Here is a 17,780-nt window from a genome sequence, read left to right on the forward strand (position 1 = left end):
ATGGATGATTCTGTGGTGAATCAATTGTTATCAGTAGTTGATGATTACAAATTTGTGTATTTATATCACTTTTTTTTTCATTTTTGTTATAGAAATTTTGTCAGCTGAAATTCTCTGTTTAAAAAGAAATTCTGTTTAAAAAAACAAAAACAATCTCTGTTCTTCACATTCCTTTAAAAACTTTACTTAGTTTCTCTAGGTACTCATGGATTTTTTGTTTGTTTTTCAGTATATTATAAGCCACTCCAGTCATTATTTATTTTGATGTTAAAATTGTCTGACTCTTAGCCAGTAGGAGTCTCTCATGCTAGCTTCTATATCCTTTTGACATGTCCCTGCTCGATTTTGAATATTTCCTTATTTATGAAGTAATATGATACTCAGTTCATCCTATACTTTTCCTACCCCAGTCCTGTAATCAGCCATCTCTCCAAGAAGCCCTGGTTCCTTTTATTGGAGAAATTTCTTCCAGTCTGTTTCATTAGGCAGAGCTTGAAAACTGTGTTTTTGTTTGTTTTTAATCTTGAATTCATACTGATACCTTTTAATTCCAGTCTGACGTCCCTTCTTCCTCTGTTCCATATTTGTATTGCGTTTCTCCAATAATGAAAACCTTAGTTGCCAGTGATACCAGTATACCCACGCAGTTTGCTCAGTCCTTTGGTACATACAGAATAGTTTCAGAATCGCTGTACCAATATCAGCACTAGCTGTGAACTTACTAAATATACAGTTGTTGTTGTTGTTTTTTACAGTTCTTCTGACCTTTAAATATATTCAAGAGAGGGTAGTCAGAGTAATATGTTCAGAAATTATTAGGATAATTTTTTCCTTCTATGTAGCTACAGTGCCATTAGAAATATAGTCAAATTTTTTGTTTTTGTTCAGTTTCAGAGATTTCCCATCTTACTGATTTAATTTTATTTTTTCAATGTCAATATTTATCAGTCTCATATGAGATTAACCAGACCCTTTAGAAGTCATTATAACGTCATTGTTTTATTGCTTTTTAAAATAGTAACAAAGAAAAGGGATCGGTCAGAGCCTTGATTTAAATTGTACTCTGGATTGTTAGTTCAGAAACCTGAATGCATCTAAGCCTAGGACATTCCATCTGTAGGTTTTACAGCTGCCTTGACCTTCCCTCATATTCATGGAGCACATGTCCTGTGCCAGGCACGGTGCTGAGCTCTGTGGCCACATGCTCGAATGTGGTCATCTCTGCCCCCAGACCTATGTGAACAGGCAGGAACGGTTCATACAGGCACACAAGACGATGACACAAGTGTTACTCAGGATTCGCTGGAGGAGCGCCTCCTCAAAGGATGTTCCGCAGTGTGTGTGTGCATGTGTGTTTGTAGGGCTAGGGGGCCTCCTCAAAGGATGTTCCACAGTGTGTGTGTGTGTGTGTGTGTGTGTGTGTGTGTAGGTAGGTGTGTAGGGCTAGGGGGCCTCCTCAAAGGATGTTCTGCAGTGTGTGTGTGTGTGTCTGTATCTGTGTTTGTGTGTGTCTGTGTGTGTGTGTGGGGGGGTAGGTAGTGTGTAGGGCTAGGGGGAAGTGCACCTTTACTTTGAAATCACCTCCTGGCTAGGTAGTCTCAACTTCTGTTTTTTGACGGAATGCTCATGGCATTTGAAAGATGCATTTTCAAACTGGAGACCAGAGAGCTAGGTATCCATTTCAGGCACCTTAGTAAGAACAAATCACACCAGATATATCTCACTGTTTTCTTTGGCAGGGTTTCTGGGATGGTGTAATACTGAGATGTTGGAGATCTCTGGTTTGGTACTTAGGGGTTAACAGTATTTCTCATGTTGGTGATGTCAACCTGGAGGGATATTTCTAGCCTCAGGGATCTTTCTGCAGCTACTTCAGTGTATTTTATCATTGTCTTCAGTGGATGTTTTTACCAAGTTTGCGGTGACATAGAGTGATAGATAACAAATAATTTAAGTTCAAATTCAATTTGAAAAGCTGAGGCAGAGAGCTACATTCTTTTTTAATATAAAATTTATTACTTTTGAGTTCTAAAATTCAGAAATATATTTCAGCATCCATATCTCCATCAAAACAAAGGCCTAACTTTCTTTTTGTTGTGTCTCTTTTTTAAAAAAATCATTTTTAATTGAAGGGTAATTGCTTTACAATATTGTGTTGGTTTCTGCCATGCATCAACATGAACATCAATAGGAATACATATGTCCCCTCCCTCTTGGCCCACCCACCCCATCCCACCCCTCCAGGTTGTCACAGAGCACCAGTTTGAGCTCCCTGAGTCATACAGCAAATTCCCACTGGCTATCTGTTTTACATGAGGTTTATATGTTTCCATGTTACTCTCTCCATTCATCCCACCCTCTCCTATGGCTAACTTCTTAGGCAATGCTATTTTAAAAAGCTGAATGCCTCCAGAAAACAAATTACTACAAGTACAGGGTGGGAGGGATATGCATGCAAAGAAATCTAGAAGTTTTAGTTAATAATGGACTCAACATGAACCAACAGTGTGATGTGACAGCCAAACAAGTCTGCACATCGGGCTCCCTTAATAGAAGGGTAGTATTTAAGACCAGACAGTGGTCTCACTCTTGCACCAGGAGAATTGTGTACCCTGCTTCGCACCACCATTGTAGAGAAATAAAAACCAACTTGAATGTGTTCAGAGCAGAATGGTGACCGAACCTAAACCTTCCTCAAAGTGAGGTAGTCACAGCCTGGCAAATTTGGTTGTCTTCAAATATTTGGACGGCTGTCATAGGAGAGAAGACAACCAAATTTGCCAGGCAGTGACTACCTCACTTTGAGGAAGGTTTAGGTTCGGTCACCATTCTGCTCTGAACACATTCAAGTTGGTTTTTATTTCTCTACAATGGTGGTGCGAAGCAGGGTACACAGTATTCCTAGTGTAAGAGTGAGACCACTGTCTGGTCTTAAATACTACCCTTCTATTAAGGGAGCCCGATGTGCAAACTTGTTTGGCTGTCACATCACACTGTTGGTTCATGTTGAGTCCATTATTAACTAAAACTTCTAGATTTCTTTTGGACGGCTGTCATAGGAGAGAGGAGAAGGCAATGGCACCCCACTCTAGTACTCTTGCCTGGAAAATCCCATGGATGGAGGAGCCTGGTAGGCTGCAGTCCATGGGGTTGCTAAGAGTCGGACACGACTGAGCGCCTTCACTTTCACTTTTCACTTTCATGCATTGGAGGAGGAAATGGCAACCCACTCCAGTGTTCTTGCCTGGAGAATCCCAGGGACGGTGGGGCCTGGTGGGCTGCCGTCTATGGGGTCGCACAGAGTCGGACACGACTGAAGCGACTTAGCAGTAGCAGCAGCAGCATAGGAGAGAAGGATGAGATATGTCCTGTCTGTCCCAAGAAGATGTGATTAAAAAGCACTGGGTGGAGCCCTGGGAGAGAGAGGGTTCAGTTGTTACTGAGAGTCAGAGCTGCCTAAGGATGGAATGTATAGCCTCAGGATGAAGTTCATTATCATTGGACTGGTTCAAAAATAAGCTAAAATACTACACGGCAAGGAAGTACTTTATGTTAAGATGCTTAATGAGAAGTAGATCCCTTTTTTATACCGTTCAAAAGAGTTTTTACTTAATAAATTGTACTTCATAATAAGGGAAAAATCAAGATTTGATTATAGGGAAGGTATAATTTTCTGGCAAATCTCTAAAAGTAATAGAAATTAATTGCTTGGAGAACATTTTATCTAAGTATAAAAGTACATGATTTATTTCATATACTTTGTGTTTTAGTCTGCAAAGGCTGAACGATATGAAGTTATCACGTGGGAGGGTTTTTAGCAGGTTTAAAGTACTACCATTTTTCCAGATTGCTGGCTGATGTTATCCTCAACCATGTTAGAAATTTTGGTGTTTCTCCCTTCCTCCTTTTGCTTACATCATAGTATGTAGATGGTACAATATGTTGGTTAACCTCAGTCTGACACTTATATTGTGTTTTCTCTTTTGCCCCATCAGTGTCTGGGATGTAAATTAACCAATAAAGTGACAACAAGAAATCAGACAGAGAAAATTTCCCATTTCTACTCACTTGTAATTCTCCTAATTTTGTAGGGGTTTTCCACAGGAAATCACAGAAGAATAGCTGAAATGCTTTATCTTATGTACTTTTCTTCTGAAGGAGCAGTTAATTGTCTTCTTCGCAGAGTGGTCTAAATTCTCGTACCAGACAGCTGTGTTTACTATAGTACAAATTAAATTCTTTGCTAAATGATGTCTCTAAGTACTTTCAATCATTAAGAGCCAAATTATTTAGTTACTTCTCTACCCAGTGGATTTCAGTGAAGGCGATATGATGGGTTTTCTAAGCAAGAAAAATATAACATGAGAATATTTATATGCCTTTAAACAGAAAGAAATCAGTGAAATATAATTCCAAGTAAATTTGAATATCACAGAGTCAGAGGATACTCCATTATCTCAAATTAGGTTTGTATCAAAGACAATGTGCTGAGAGACTTTCAGTTCAGTCAGTTCAGTCGCTCAGTCGTGTCCGACTCTTTGCGACCCCATGAATCGAAGCACACCAGGCCTCCCTGTCCGTCACCAACTCCCGGAGTTCACCCAGACTCACGTCCATCAAGTCAGTGATGCCATGCAGCCATCTCATCCTCTGTCGTCCCCTTCTCCTCCTGCCCCAGTCCCTCCCAGCATCAGAGTTTTTTCCAATGAGTCAACTCTTTGCATGAGAGACTTTAGGCTATTTTAAAAGACTATTTAAAACTTGTATTAATAATTTTTGTCTTCAAAGAATAAATCCCCCAATTAAAATTTTTATTTTGCACATACTTAAGCCATACCATACATGCTATCTAATCCTCCTAGTTACTTTTACGTAGTTTGTAAGAATTAAAAAAAAGAAAAAACTTTTGTAGATTAAAATTTTTCATTCTGTCTTTGTTTGGCTTGTATATTTCTCTCCCACCCCCTACTTGTGTAATCAAAGCATTTTTGACCTATCCTCAGGAAAGTCAGTCCTTTATTATCAGGATTTAACTACCCAGGGCAGTGCCCTCCTTGGATTTACTGAAACTAAATGCTTTGATTACTCAATTTCAGTTTTAATGAGAAAAGTTGAAATCTTTGCCTAACATAAAGGTTTTTCTTTGTCTCTAAATTTTGATTTTCCATGCTATCAGAGGCCCCATTACAACAGGTAATTTGAGTGTTGATTGTATGTTTTCTCAGTTTGTAATTGTGTTAAATGTATCTAAAATGTTCACAGTTTTACAAATTAAGCTTACCGTTAGGGTCCTTCCAACTCAGAAATTCTGTGGTTTTAAGCTTCAGTTAGAAAATGTGATCTTTGCTTGTTGTCCTGTGTGTCCTCTCCTATATATATATATGAGTAGGAATCATAGAATTTTAGAGCTGGAAGATGTATTCAATGTTATCTTGTGATTCTACACGTGAAGAGTTCAGAAGCCCAAAGAAGCTAGGGGACTAACACAAGGTCACAGCAGGAACTGGCAGCTGGAACCCTGGCCACTTACTGGAGCACTAAAAATTAACTCACATGTTTTTAATCTGAAAATATTCAGACTTCTGGAGAATATTCTTCTACAAATTTAAGAATTTGAGGTATTCTTTTACAAATTTAAGAATGTTGAGGTGTTTATATTAAGCACAATTTACTATTAAATTCTATAAACAATACTGTCATGCCTGTTGTTTTCTCCAAACCTGGAATCACACTTGAAAATAAATTACAACTTGGGGTAGGTTAAAGCGTCTGGATTTTACACTTCTGGGGTGTTTTTCAGTGACTTAGAAGCATAAACTGATGCTGCCAAGTTAGGCCCGTTTTCAAGTGGAAGGATTGCTGATGGGGAAAGTTCCCCTCGTGCAGCTGCCCTGGCAGTCGAGCTGAGATGATGAATATGAGATCAGCTCTCCAGATTACTGGGACCTATGGCCAAGACAGCACTTCCCCTCCTCCCGGCCTTACGTCTGATTTACCTGGAACCAGTCCCTGATGGTTGTCTTCTGCCCATCCTGCCGCCTTGGCCAAACCCCAGCACCATTGTTGAATTGTATGGCAGGGTTAAATCCTCACTGAGAATTGAATGTATAAAAATTAAAGATGTTTTTGGGCTTCCTGTGTAGGGCAGTAGTAAAGAATCTGCCTGCCAGTGCAGGAGACACAAAAGACGTGGGTTTGATACCTGAGTCAGGAACATCCCTTGGAAAAGGGAATGGCTACCCACTTCGGTATTCTTGGCTGTCCATGAGAAGTCCCATGGTCCCATGGACAGAGGAGCCTGGCAGCCTATGGCCCATAGCATGCATGTATGTGTATATATAGAGAGAGAGCATATAGTCTGTATGTGGAAGTTAGTTTTCTCAGTGGAGTACAAGTACTTCAAAAAATAATCCTCTTAGAAATGAAAATAGTTCCAGGGTTAGGTCTTCCTAATTGTGGTTTCAAGCCAAGAAGTCAGAAGAATTTCCAAGTTAATTGACTCCATGCACTCACTTTTTGCTAGGGATTTTTAGAAACTTCTCAGGGTAATTCCTCACAGTTGTAGTAGAGAGATGAACTGTGTCGTGTGACTATAACCCTTCAACAGATCTTAAGGCGGTATGGCCTGGTGGGCTCTGCTGTCAGCATCCTTATCTAGTATGGCCTGGGAGGTGTCAACCACTTGGCATTCCCTCTTCTTCAGAGTAGCCTGGAGCCAGTGATGTGTTCAGTCATGAATTCTTTGAGCAAATACTAATTAGTTTCATCCTGGGGGTTGGGGAAATAGAAGAACTTGACAATGCCTTGATCCTAAAAAACCAGTCAGTTTAATGGAGGACCTAAGATATGGCCTTAAATATCTGAAATATGATAATATTGTCTTATTCACTATTATAGAACCAGCACCTATAGCTGCCATGTAGGAATTGCTGAATAAAGCAGTATTTTTCAGATGAAAGAGTGAATGATCTCGTAGCCTTAAGGTTGAAGAGCCGGCTAGTTGGAGTGGGCAGAGAAGACTTCAAGGCAGAGATTACATTTGGGGCAGGATCCTGAGGGAAAGGTAGAAATTTGAAAACATGAATCTAACTAGAGAAAACAGCAGAGGCAGAAAAAGGAGTGGCAAAGGCTCAAAAAGAGCCATCTCTGAAGTTGGAAGGGAATGGTGAATAATTCTGCTGGAATGAAGAGTACACAAAAGAGAAAGAGGAGAATGAGGCTAGAGGTAAGATTGGACCAAACTGTGCGAGGCTTGGGAATTTAAACCACATTTTGTAGAAAATGGGGAAATTGTGTAAGTTTTAATATAGAAATGATTTACTATAATGAACATTGTGCTTTAGGAATATAAATCTAGTAGAAGTCTGCTCAGGGGTTGCAAGGGAAAGGCACAGTGACACCATGTGGGAAGAACTGCAGTGATTCCTCATGAGTTAAACTCTGATTCAGGCTGAGACAGATAAACAAGAGCAATGAGGATAGAAGGAAGGGGCAGAAACCAGAGATTTTTGAGGGAGCCACCTGGCTGAATCAGTTAATTCAGTAACTTATTAAATCTAGAAGACAACAGATGATAGGAGAATTTTGGTGTGGTTGCTTAGAAGGTGGTGGTTTCACTTAATAGGAGGTGGAGTAGGTTTCAGAAGGAAGGCCATTCATGGGTCTTCAGTTGCGGTCAAATTGATTATAAGTTATGGACAGGAAGATGCCCTGCAAGCAGCTGGAAATGTTATAGGTGTTGAAAAAGGAAGGGCACATGAGATTTAAATTGAGGAGTCATCTGCATGGAGTAGATAACTAAATCTAGGAGACTAACATAACCATGTGAAGAGAGTGATTATGGTAAAGACTAGAGATGGACCAAGGGCAGATAACAAATCTCCTTTTGAGGAGGAAGAATGCTTGAGCAGAAGTGTCTAATGCAGTGAGAAGGGAACATTTTGAGGAGGGAAGGTAACCCTTCAGAGAAGTCAAGTGGGATGAAGAACAAGAAATGGCTGATGAGTTTGGAAACATGGAGTAAATCATAACCTTTAGGTACTTATTTATTTGAGGCATAGAAGGATTAATTAAATTGCAAAGGTAATACTATATGCGGAAGACCTGGGTTCAGTCCCTGGGTTGGGAAGATCCTCTGGAGAAGGAAACGGCAACCCACTCTAGTACTCTTGCCTGGAAAATGCCATGGACAGAGGAGCCTGGTAGGCTACATGGGGTCACAAAGAGTCGGACACAACTGAGCGACTTCACTTTCACTTTTCAAAGGTACTGCAGATTAAGTTAGAGTTTCAGCATTGGTGATTAGAGCTTTTCTTGCATACTTTTTTTTTTTCTTCTTGCATACTTGATAAGAAAAAAGAATGGCACTCAAGCAGGGAAAAGTACTTTTTAAGAACATTTCTTGTTGAATTATGGAGAAGATCAAATAAAAGAATGGTTCTGTATTTCTTGCTGTAGGGCCTGGCCCATAGATTTCAATAAATGCTAGCCTGTACAGTTGACATTATCATTATCAGGAAATGCATTGTTCAGAATTAAGGGAGAAGAAGGTATATGGTTTGTGGACTAAGAGTAAGGGTTATTTGGAGAGGGAAGAAGAAGCATGATTTAAGGAGATATTGAGTAAGTATGGTGTTAAGTGCAAAAGCAGAGTGGTTAAAACCTAGAAAAGGGAACAGACCTACATTTCTCTGAATTGGGAGCACATATGGAAAGTAATAGGGACATTTTGCTCCTGGGTGACAGTGAGGAGAAGAGAGATTGGAGAGCCTGCCATGCAATGCTCTCCACTTTCTCGTTAAATTCAGAGGAAGTCTCCACTGCAGATGTCTGCTTATGGCATGAAGGGACAAAATCAGAGTCAGTATCGTATGCTCTGCATCTGCTGTGAATCAGGTGCTGCACTAGATGCTGTAAACTGCTTCCTTTAATCCTTGTGAAAAGTCAGGCATTAGGGATTTGTATTCATGTTTTACAGATGAGAAAACATGCCAAAGGTCAAGTAACGTACCCAGGATGGCATAGCTAGGAGAGGGAGAAGCCAGGATTCAGAGCCCTGTCCTTCAGACTCGAGCCTGTGCTCTTCATTGAAAGGGAGCCCGCTGGTTTGCTGTCTCGTAGATGCAGACCTGCACAGCTTTACGATAAGGTTCTGTAGGCTGGTTATTCCTGTCAGTCACCACAGTGAATATCAAAGAAAGGCCCTTCTTATTTGGCAAGTGCCTGACTGTGAAACTGGGGTGAACCAGAAATGTGAATTCTGGATCCCTGAGTGCCCTAGTACCGCGCGGAATAGTGCTTGAGTTTAGACTCCTTGGTACACCAGGAGAATGCCTTATAGGCGCCAGCAGTTAGGGTGGGAGGAGGGGTGTCCAGGAGGGTGTGTTGGACTGTAAGAGGAGTGCTGCTACCTCGATTTTCCAACAAGAGGATCAAAGGGTTACCTTCCCTTCTCTTTCCCACAGCTGCCCCTCCCTGCCCCTCAGCAATCAGAGTCCTTTGACCACACTGCAGGCCCCAGCCCATGCCGCAACACCCTTCTATCTACTTAGGCTGATGTTCTGTCCTGATGTACATAGTCACATTCTCATTTAAATAGCCTAATGAGATGGTGCAGCAGGATCTAGCCAATTTTGGGGAAGAGATAGAATATAGTTTCCCAATTTCCATCTGTCACCTAACACAACTGTTGTTTTAATATCTTGCCTTCCATAGATAACATTGTAGGCCTCTTATTTAATCATGCATTCACTAAAGAATTATTTATTGAATGCCCACAATATAATAAACATTACTGCAGGCACTGGGGATGTGGCACGGAAGAAACCATTGTCCCCACCCTTACACGGCCTCTGTTCTAATGGGGAAGTTAGGCAGTAGTCACATAACATGTGTAGTATATTAAATGGTAATTAGTACAGGCAGAAATGTAAAGCAGGGGAAGCAGCAAGGAATTTAGGGATGGGAGTGAGAGAAGTTTAGATAAGGGTAGGGTGAGCCATGGAAGCTCGCCAGAGAATGGCATTTCTGCAAATCCTGAAAAGTAAGAGACCGTGCAAGTATACAGGGAAGGAGTGTTCTAGGCAGAGGAGACAGCGAGTGCAGAAGCTCTCAGGTGGAAACTGAGCTGGCAGCAGGTTATGTGACTGCCTAGAAGTAGTAACAAACAAGAGCAAAGAGAAAGTGGCTTCACATGGCCCAAGGACTGTGCGCTGTTGTAAAGACTTGGGCTTTTCAGATGGAAAGCCTTTAGAGGGTCTGGGTCTTTTTTTTTTTTTAAACTTCTTGCCATGGAGAAATTTAATCATATATACACAAAATACTGTAATGAGTCCCGTTGACGACTCATTCAGCTTCAATGGTTTTCACTTTTGGAGAACTTTGAGCAGAGGTGTGTCAGGACTTGGCATGACCTGACATGAACAGGATCACCCACAAGAACAGGCCATGGGGAAGTGGGGGAGGCACAAGAAACATAGGAGCAAAAACTTAGGAAACTAATCATAGTGGGCTCGTACTCCATGAAACCAGGGAACAGTAACGGAGACAGTAGGTAGTGGTTAGTTTGGGGATATCTTTTAAAGATCTGACTAGATACCATGTATTTTATGCTTTGTTCAAAAAAAGATTTTGACAATGTACGTAGTGCAGCAACAAGGGTAAGGAGATGTAGAAAAGAAATGATACCAAAAGACTATTTTAAATTTTATTTCCTGTTTAAGAATAAACCAAATTTATAAGCCAAGCCAGGTTCCCCCAAAAACTGGCCTATAAATGAAAACACATTTGAGACACAGTTCATCCATAAATTACAAACTTTCTATTCTTCCCATATTATTTTGTAACCATGGATAATTGGGCCACGAAAAGGGTAAGCATTTATTTGTAATTTATTAATGAGGCAGTGACACCTATTGAGGTACAAATCCCCAACAATTTCTGGAGTTAGCAAGTGTCTTGATTTCCTGAAAGAAGTAGGATTTATAAACAACTATATGTGATGTAATGAAACTGAAAATTCAAATAAAGCAAACAAGAAACCAGAGGTCAAAGTATGACCCAAAAAAAAACCCCTCAAACTTTCTGAGTCTTGAATAGTGATTTTATTCTACTTCCCTCTGTAGTTGACGAAGCCCTCTTTGCCTGTTTTGTTGTGTTTAATGGCCCAGTTTGCCCTTCTGATCTCAGGCAAACATCTAAGGGATGTATGCTGGTCAAACAAGTAGGGCAAATAAAAAAGGTGAATGAATGTGAATGAATCAATGCAAGTCCAGGAGCACTACTCAAAAAACAACCATGTCAACAGTGAGTGGGGCAGAGAGGGTATTTTCATGTCATTCAATCTTGTAAGAACACCACACCTACATTTGGAAGAATCAGGATGAATTCCAAGGTCCTCTGGGTCTTGACTCTCTGACCTTAGGTTATGCCACTCGTTAATCTGTCTAAATTTCTGTTTTCTTATCTGCAAAATGGGAGTGATAGTGCCAAGTCTGTCTACTTCACGAGGTCTTTGGGAAACCCAGGAGAGAAGCAGCCCCTTTTTATTAAAAAAAAAGAGAGAGAGAGAAATTGGTGCTTCCATGGGGCCTGCCATATGGCAGACACTGTGTGGTTCTCACAAGAGCCCTCTGAGGGAGGTCCCCTTATTGGCCCATTTGTAGGTGTGGAGCTTTCAGCTCAGAGAGGTTATTTAACTCGAAGCCCACAGAGCTGGAAGAAGAAAGAGCTGGGATTTGGTCCCAGATTGGATCAATGTGAAACCCCCTGGCTTAAAAAGAAGGAACTAACTTTACTAAGCATCTTCCTACTCTATGCCAGAAACTATTAGATACGGTTCTGTACGATCTTGTTTGATGAAGTTTATTCTGTACTTCTGTGTCATCAACATATAAGGAGTAAGAAGGAACAATAAAATCTGACTGTTTTGCAGTACTAAGAGGAGGTATGTTATGAAAACAATATTCTTCTCTTTCTTCCTCCTGTTCTTCTTCTCCTCCTCCCCTTCCATTGCCCGCCTTCTCCTTTTTCTTGTTTATAATATGACTTGCACTCGAACAGAGGAGAATCAGTATGTGGTTTAGTAATGTCTGTGGCATGATTTTGTTTATGAATAAGGCTTACAAGGGGACAAGTGCACTTCTGCCATCTCACAGCTGTCTCTGAGACCTTCTTTCCCACAATACACACCAACAAAACCAAAACAGGGTTTTCAGGGATAACTGTTGTGTAGCAACACTGTGCCACACAAAGGAGAGAGAGAAAACACTGGGCCCACTGGACATACACAGAAGAAAAAGTGATTAAGCTGAGTGGAAACCAGTGTAATGGAAAATATGAATGGGCTTTGGAAGTGGACAGACCCAAGTTCAAAGGGCTGCCCAATCACCCCAGTTACAGGAATGGCGGCAGTTTATGTCGCCTTAATGGGCCTCAGTTCCCGCGGCTGTGGAATGTGGTAGCACTGCTGACCCCATGGGGCTGAAGTGAAGATTGGACAAGTTAACAAGCCCCCTTCGCTTCCATAAAAACAGAAAGTGAGGAAATATAGGTGTGTGTGCTCTGGGAACAAACGAGAGAGGTAAAACAGTAATTCTTCAGTTGCCAATAGATTTTACCAGCTTCTTATTGCAATAAGCGATGTTTTCCTGCCCCAATCCATCACATTCCCCAAGAAAGGGACAGTAGTGGAGTCTTGTGGGCTAAAGTGGTGGAGTGTCGTGGAAGATTCAGATTTCGGCTGGACCTTTGAAGGATGAGTGGTTCTAGAGAGAGAAGAGAAGGAAGGGACATCCCGTGTGATAGGAACCACCAAGCCCTGAGGACTGGTAGGAATTATGACTGAGGAGATGAGGGGTCAGGCTCATCACAGAGCTTTCCTATGTGCTGTTCTTCCTGCCAGGAGTACTCTTCTCAGCCTCTGCCCACCCCATCCCTCGTTATATTCTTACGCTTCTTTCAGAGTTTGGCCCTCAGTACGCCCTCAGGAAGCTTTCTCTGTCTTCACCAGGTCAAATCTCTATTCCTTTGGAAGTGTTTCATAGTTATGCATTTATATTTATTTGTGAGAGGTTTTAATTCATATGGGTCCTACTCTGTAATTTCCATAAGAACAAGGGTTGTGTCTGTTTTTTACTCAACTGTGTATCTTCCACTCCCTGACCTACTGCAGTACATGGAACACAGAAGGGGCTTAATAAGTGCTCACTGAAACAATGTATACATTTTGGCTATTGGTGAGGTAATAGCCTGGATAGCAGATAGGGCTTATATTTGAGAGGTGCCAAGCTCTTAACTCGTTTAATCCTTAAAAAGCAATCCTATGAAATCAGATGTATTGTTACTTTCCTTTTAAAGATGGAGAAGCTGATGTCCAGAGACCTTAACCATCCTTTCCCACTGGTCCAGCTAGTAAGTGACAGCAGAGCGATTTTGAGCACAGCAGCCTTGCTTCAGAGCTCTTGGATTTAACCGCATTGCTCTGCTGCTTTAGCAGTAGAGGCCAAAGTTAGATACACGAGACAAGTCAGGGTAGATTTCTCTTTAAAATGTGTGGACTTTTCCCTCTTCCTTCTCTCCCTCAAGTATCATCATTGTCATCACTTCATGAGAAAAACTCAGCAGAAAAGAACTACATCATGTGTCACGTCTCACATTCATGTTGACTCTACATTCTGCCAAAGTGCTATGTCCAAATTAACTCAGTACCTAAACTGGACCTTTTAAAATCTGATTCTTAGAAACTTCTAGACCACTTACCTTACTTACTGTTAAAGAACCAGTATGTACTTTTCCAGAGCATGACAGAGTTAGTTGCTTTAAATAAAAGGAGGTGATTTGACTAAGTTTGGTATTATCTGAGACCCTTGGTTTCTGTTTCTTACTCAAAAAGCAGATCTAGCCTGTGGCCATCAGTATGTATTGAGTCATAAAGCTTCTGGAAGAAAGGCTTGTTTTCATCAGGGAAACCGAGGACTCCTGAGTACCTCCAAGAACGATAGCTGTTACTACAATAACATAGTTATTACTTTTAAAAAGCCCAATAAAATGTGTCACTCTGGGAAAAAAGACAGCCTAGAAATAGAAGTAGCCTGAATTGGTCATTTATTCAAGCCACCTGCCTTTAAACAGAATTTTTAAAAAATCACCTCACAGAAGTTGTACTATTTAAAGATCTCTGGGTAGAGGAATACATCACAATAAGATAGTTGTTAACACTTGGGTACTGCTATTACATACTAGGCAGAGGTCTTAAAGATTTTTATGTGTGTCAATGTATTTAATCCTCGTAGCAAACCTATGAGGTCCAATTATTATCCTCATTTTACAGATGAGGAGCTGGATGCTGCCCCAGGTCGCAGGGCTTGCAGATGGTGGTGCTGTCTTCAAACCCAGCTAGTCTGTTCATCAAGTACATGCTCTTACAGTGCCCCTTGGAAGCTGAATGTCATCTTTGTCTCCTTTCCTCTAATTGAAATCTTAACTTGTACGCAAGCCATTAGTGTTTATTAAAAGCCTGCTATACTCAGACTCTTTCAAAAATAACCCACCCTTTCTGGCAGATACAGGTGCTTTCTATAAAGTTAATTTTCAAGGGAACTACTGTGCAAAGAAATAACAGACTGAATAAAAATAATCAGATTCTCCACAGAATTGGAGAATTCTGTGGAGAAATGAATTTCTGAGTCAGTTGCAAATAGCTGTCAGTCACTGTGGCATTTTATGGAGTATTCCCTCCCCTAAGGTAGAATTCCATTGTCTTCATGTGCCAGAGAGCCTGAAAATAGTACTTTTTGTGTGTCCCCACACTTCAGCTTTCTTCTTTCAGTCGGCATTTTGGAAAGTCCACAAAACCCAGGGCCCTCCCTGTCACTGCCTTGTGGTCTGTGTAAAAAACCAGATGATGCCATGCTGGCTTGAACCCTTTCAAATGGATCAAACAGCGCATTAGTCATTGGCAAATTTTTCAGGCCCTTTACCTCAGAGACTACCCAGTTCCTCATTCTTGCCACCCTTCAATCATGAAGTAATAGCAAGAAAAAGATGTGAGTACTTTTTGAGGACACCTCCCACCTCTTTCCTTCAGTGCCCATGACTGATTCCTTCATCATGGTTATATTGAAGGGTCTGGACATCCAAAGTGATTGGGCTTTTAAATTTTTTTTTTTTTTAATTATGAGAGTATGATAACACGTTTACAGGAGACTTGGAAAATACACAGCAAAGTTACATGTAGTTCCACTATATATTGCAATTATTTTTTAAGTAAATTAAGATTTTTTAGTTGGAGTTTTAATATCAAACTCTCAAAAATTAATAGAATGAATACACAGAGAAGTAGAAGGTTATAGTAGGCCTGAAAAGCACTATGAATTCAACATAATTAAGATTTATACAGCTTTTCACACAACAGTAGGATACAAATTCTATTCAAGTTCCCATAGGCTATAAACTAGGAGACCTAGGAACACATCCAGAGAGATAAGACCAGGTGCAAACAGTTGATGGCCTAATGGTATTGAAATCATACAGAGTCTGTTCTTTTATCACTGTGGGATTATATTAGAAATGAATATCAAAAGATATTTGGAAATAATCCACATATTTTCTAGTGCAATTTGACTTTTACCAAGAGAGATCTTTGACTTAGCTATTGAAAGCCTCAATAAAGTTAGAAGATTGAAAAAACACAGAGGGTGATTGCAGAGATGAAAGCATTTAAATGAGAAATTAATATCAAAATGAGAAATTTATATCAAAGATATGTTTAAAATCCCATGTATTCAGAAATGAAATGTCCACTTTTAAATGATGGATGTATCTAAGAAGCCAAAACAAGGAAATAGAAAATATTTGTAATAGAATAAAAATGAAAAGAGAATTTACCAGGATTTGTTGCATGCAGCTGAAGCTGCTCAGTGCAGTTAAATACAATGTGGAGTCTTGAATAAGGTATGAAAAAAATAATGGGACACTAGCATAAAATTTTGTGAAATTTGAACAAAATCTGTACTTTAGATTGAGGGCAGGAGGAGAAGAGGCAATAGAGGAGGAGATGGTTGGATGGCATCACTGACTCAATGGACATGGGGTTGAGCAAACTCCAGAAGAGAGCAAAGGACAGGAAAGCCTGGCATGCTGCAGTCCACGGGGTTGCAAAGAGTTGTAGACATGACTTAGAGACTGAACAACAACAAAAGTTAATAATACTGTATCACATGTTAATTTCATGTGTTTTTTTATAACATAGTATTTCTTTATATTCTCAGAATTGGATTAGAAGTTTTAGCCTCATTCAAATTTTTTTAAGATCAGTAAGATAAACTTTCCAGACTTTTAGCAGTAATACTAGATGCTAAAATACATGAAAGTTTTTTGAAGTTTTGAGTGAATATAAATTAGAATGTGTCATTGTATTTGAACTAAGTTGTAATTGGGCTTTAATTGCTAGATTCCTTCTGTGTCCTGCTTAAGTGGCAAGCCTACCTGATTTCACCCAAGTGAAGCATTTCGTCATGCCTTACACTGTTGCATTCCTGTGCTCAGTGCACTTAAAAGTGAAATTACATGGTCTATTTAATGCTCTTTCACTGTTCATTTACTGCTTAAGACGTCCCTGTGGAATATGCCATCATAACAAAGGCTGATTTCAGATGTCGATACCAAGACACAGAACTGGCATCAGCAACCCAGGGAGTATGCAGGAACAGCAGCCACCTTTGGAGCAAACCCAGAACTCTTCTTTCCCTGTACTGCCCCCAGGGAAAAGGCTTTCTGCCTGTTATAAAAGGGAAAGCACTGAGTTCATAATTGGTTTTATGCCCAGGGGGCTTATTTAAGTGCTTACCTGTTTAAGAAATTATTTATTTGTGCCTCAAGGGGGTCAAAACCTAATTAATCCTAAACATGCTTTGTGATTAGCTTGCTCTGCAAGGACTGAAGGCCATTCTCGCAGGTCGCCTTGCTCCTTGGAAAGGGTTGGAAAGCAAGATTTGCAACCCTTCTGAGCTAGGGTTCAGGCAGAGAGGCCCTGTATTTCCAGTGGGGAGCTACACTACAGATCCACAGGGAGTCTGTCCTTTGCTTAGAAAGGGAACTTCTTTCTCCCAGAAGCATCTGGGGCATAATCCCAGCTTTAATCAACTTTTTCTCAACCTTGCAATGGGAGATTGGATTGGGAAAAAAATCTATACTGAAAAAAATGCTAACAAAATCATGCCTCAGTGGAATGTAAATCTATGAGATGGTATTTATAGTAGGAAATAGATGAGTTGAAAGGGATTCTGTCCTTTTCCAAGAAATTTTACTGGCAAGTATAGATTCTTCCTCAAGTTTATATCAGAAAGACATCCATCAAGGATCTATGGCCACATGAGATTTGTGTATACTTAGTTTTTCATCTGAGCTAAGGGCTGCTTGTGCAGATTAAAATATGTCCAATGATTGCATAGTTGGGAGCTCCTCGATTTCAGTCATATGCTTCCTCAAGAAGAGATAATATGAGTTAAAGAGATGGAGTAACCAGCTCTTCTCAATGTTAGACTGAAAGTCTTGCACCCCAGGAAATGTCCTTAGTCCCAGGCAAACCAGGATGGCTGTTCACCATTTGAGGAAACAGAGTGCATTTCCAACAGTTTTGGTGAATTTATCCGAGGATTCTGACTTATAATATTCAAGAAGGTAAAAATAAGGTCATTGATGTTTTCTGTTAGTATGATTTTAGTGTTGTGGTTTTCTCAAGGAAAGAATCTGTGATCTACTGTAGGAGGCTGGAGGACCAG

At 40.3% G+C, this 17,780-nt stretch overlaps 1 protein-coding gene across 4 annotated transcripts in view; it reads left to right on the forward strand.

The window, feature by feature from the left end:
• Window positions 1–17,780, forward strand: part of NFKB1 (nuclear factor kappa B subunit 1) — a 122,785-nt gene that overhangs the window by 52,868 nt on the left and 52,137 nt on the right. The window lies entirely within an intron of this gene.

This window comes from Bos grunniens, chromosome 6 (genome assembly GCF_055505025.1).
Source record: "Bos grunniens cultivar Pamir isolate PY7600 chromosome 6, Bosgru_T2T1.0, whole genome shotgun sequence".
Lineage (NCBI taxonomy): Eukaryota > Metazoa > Chordata > Mammalia > Artiodactyla > Bovidae > Bos > Bos grunniens.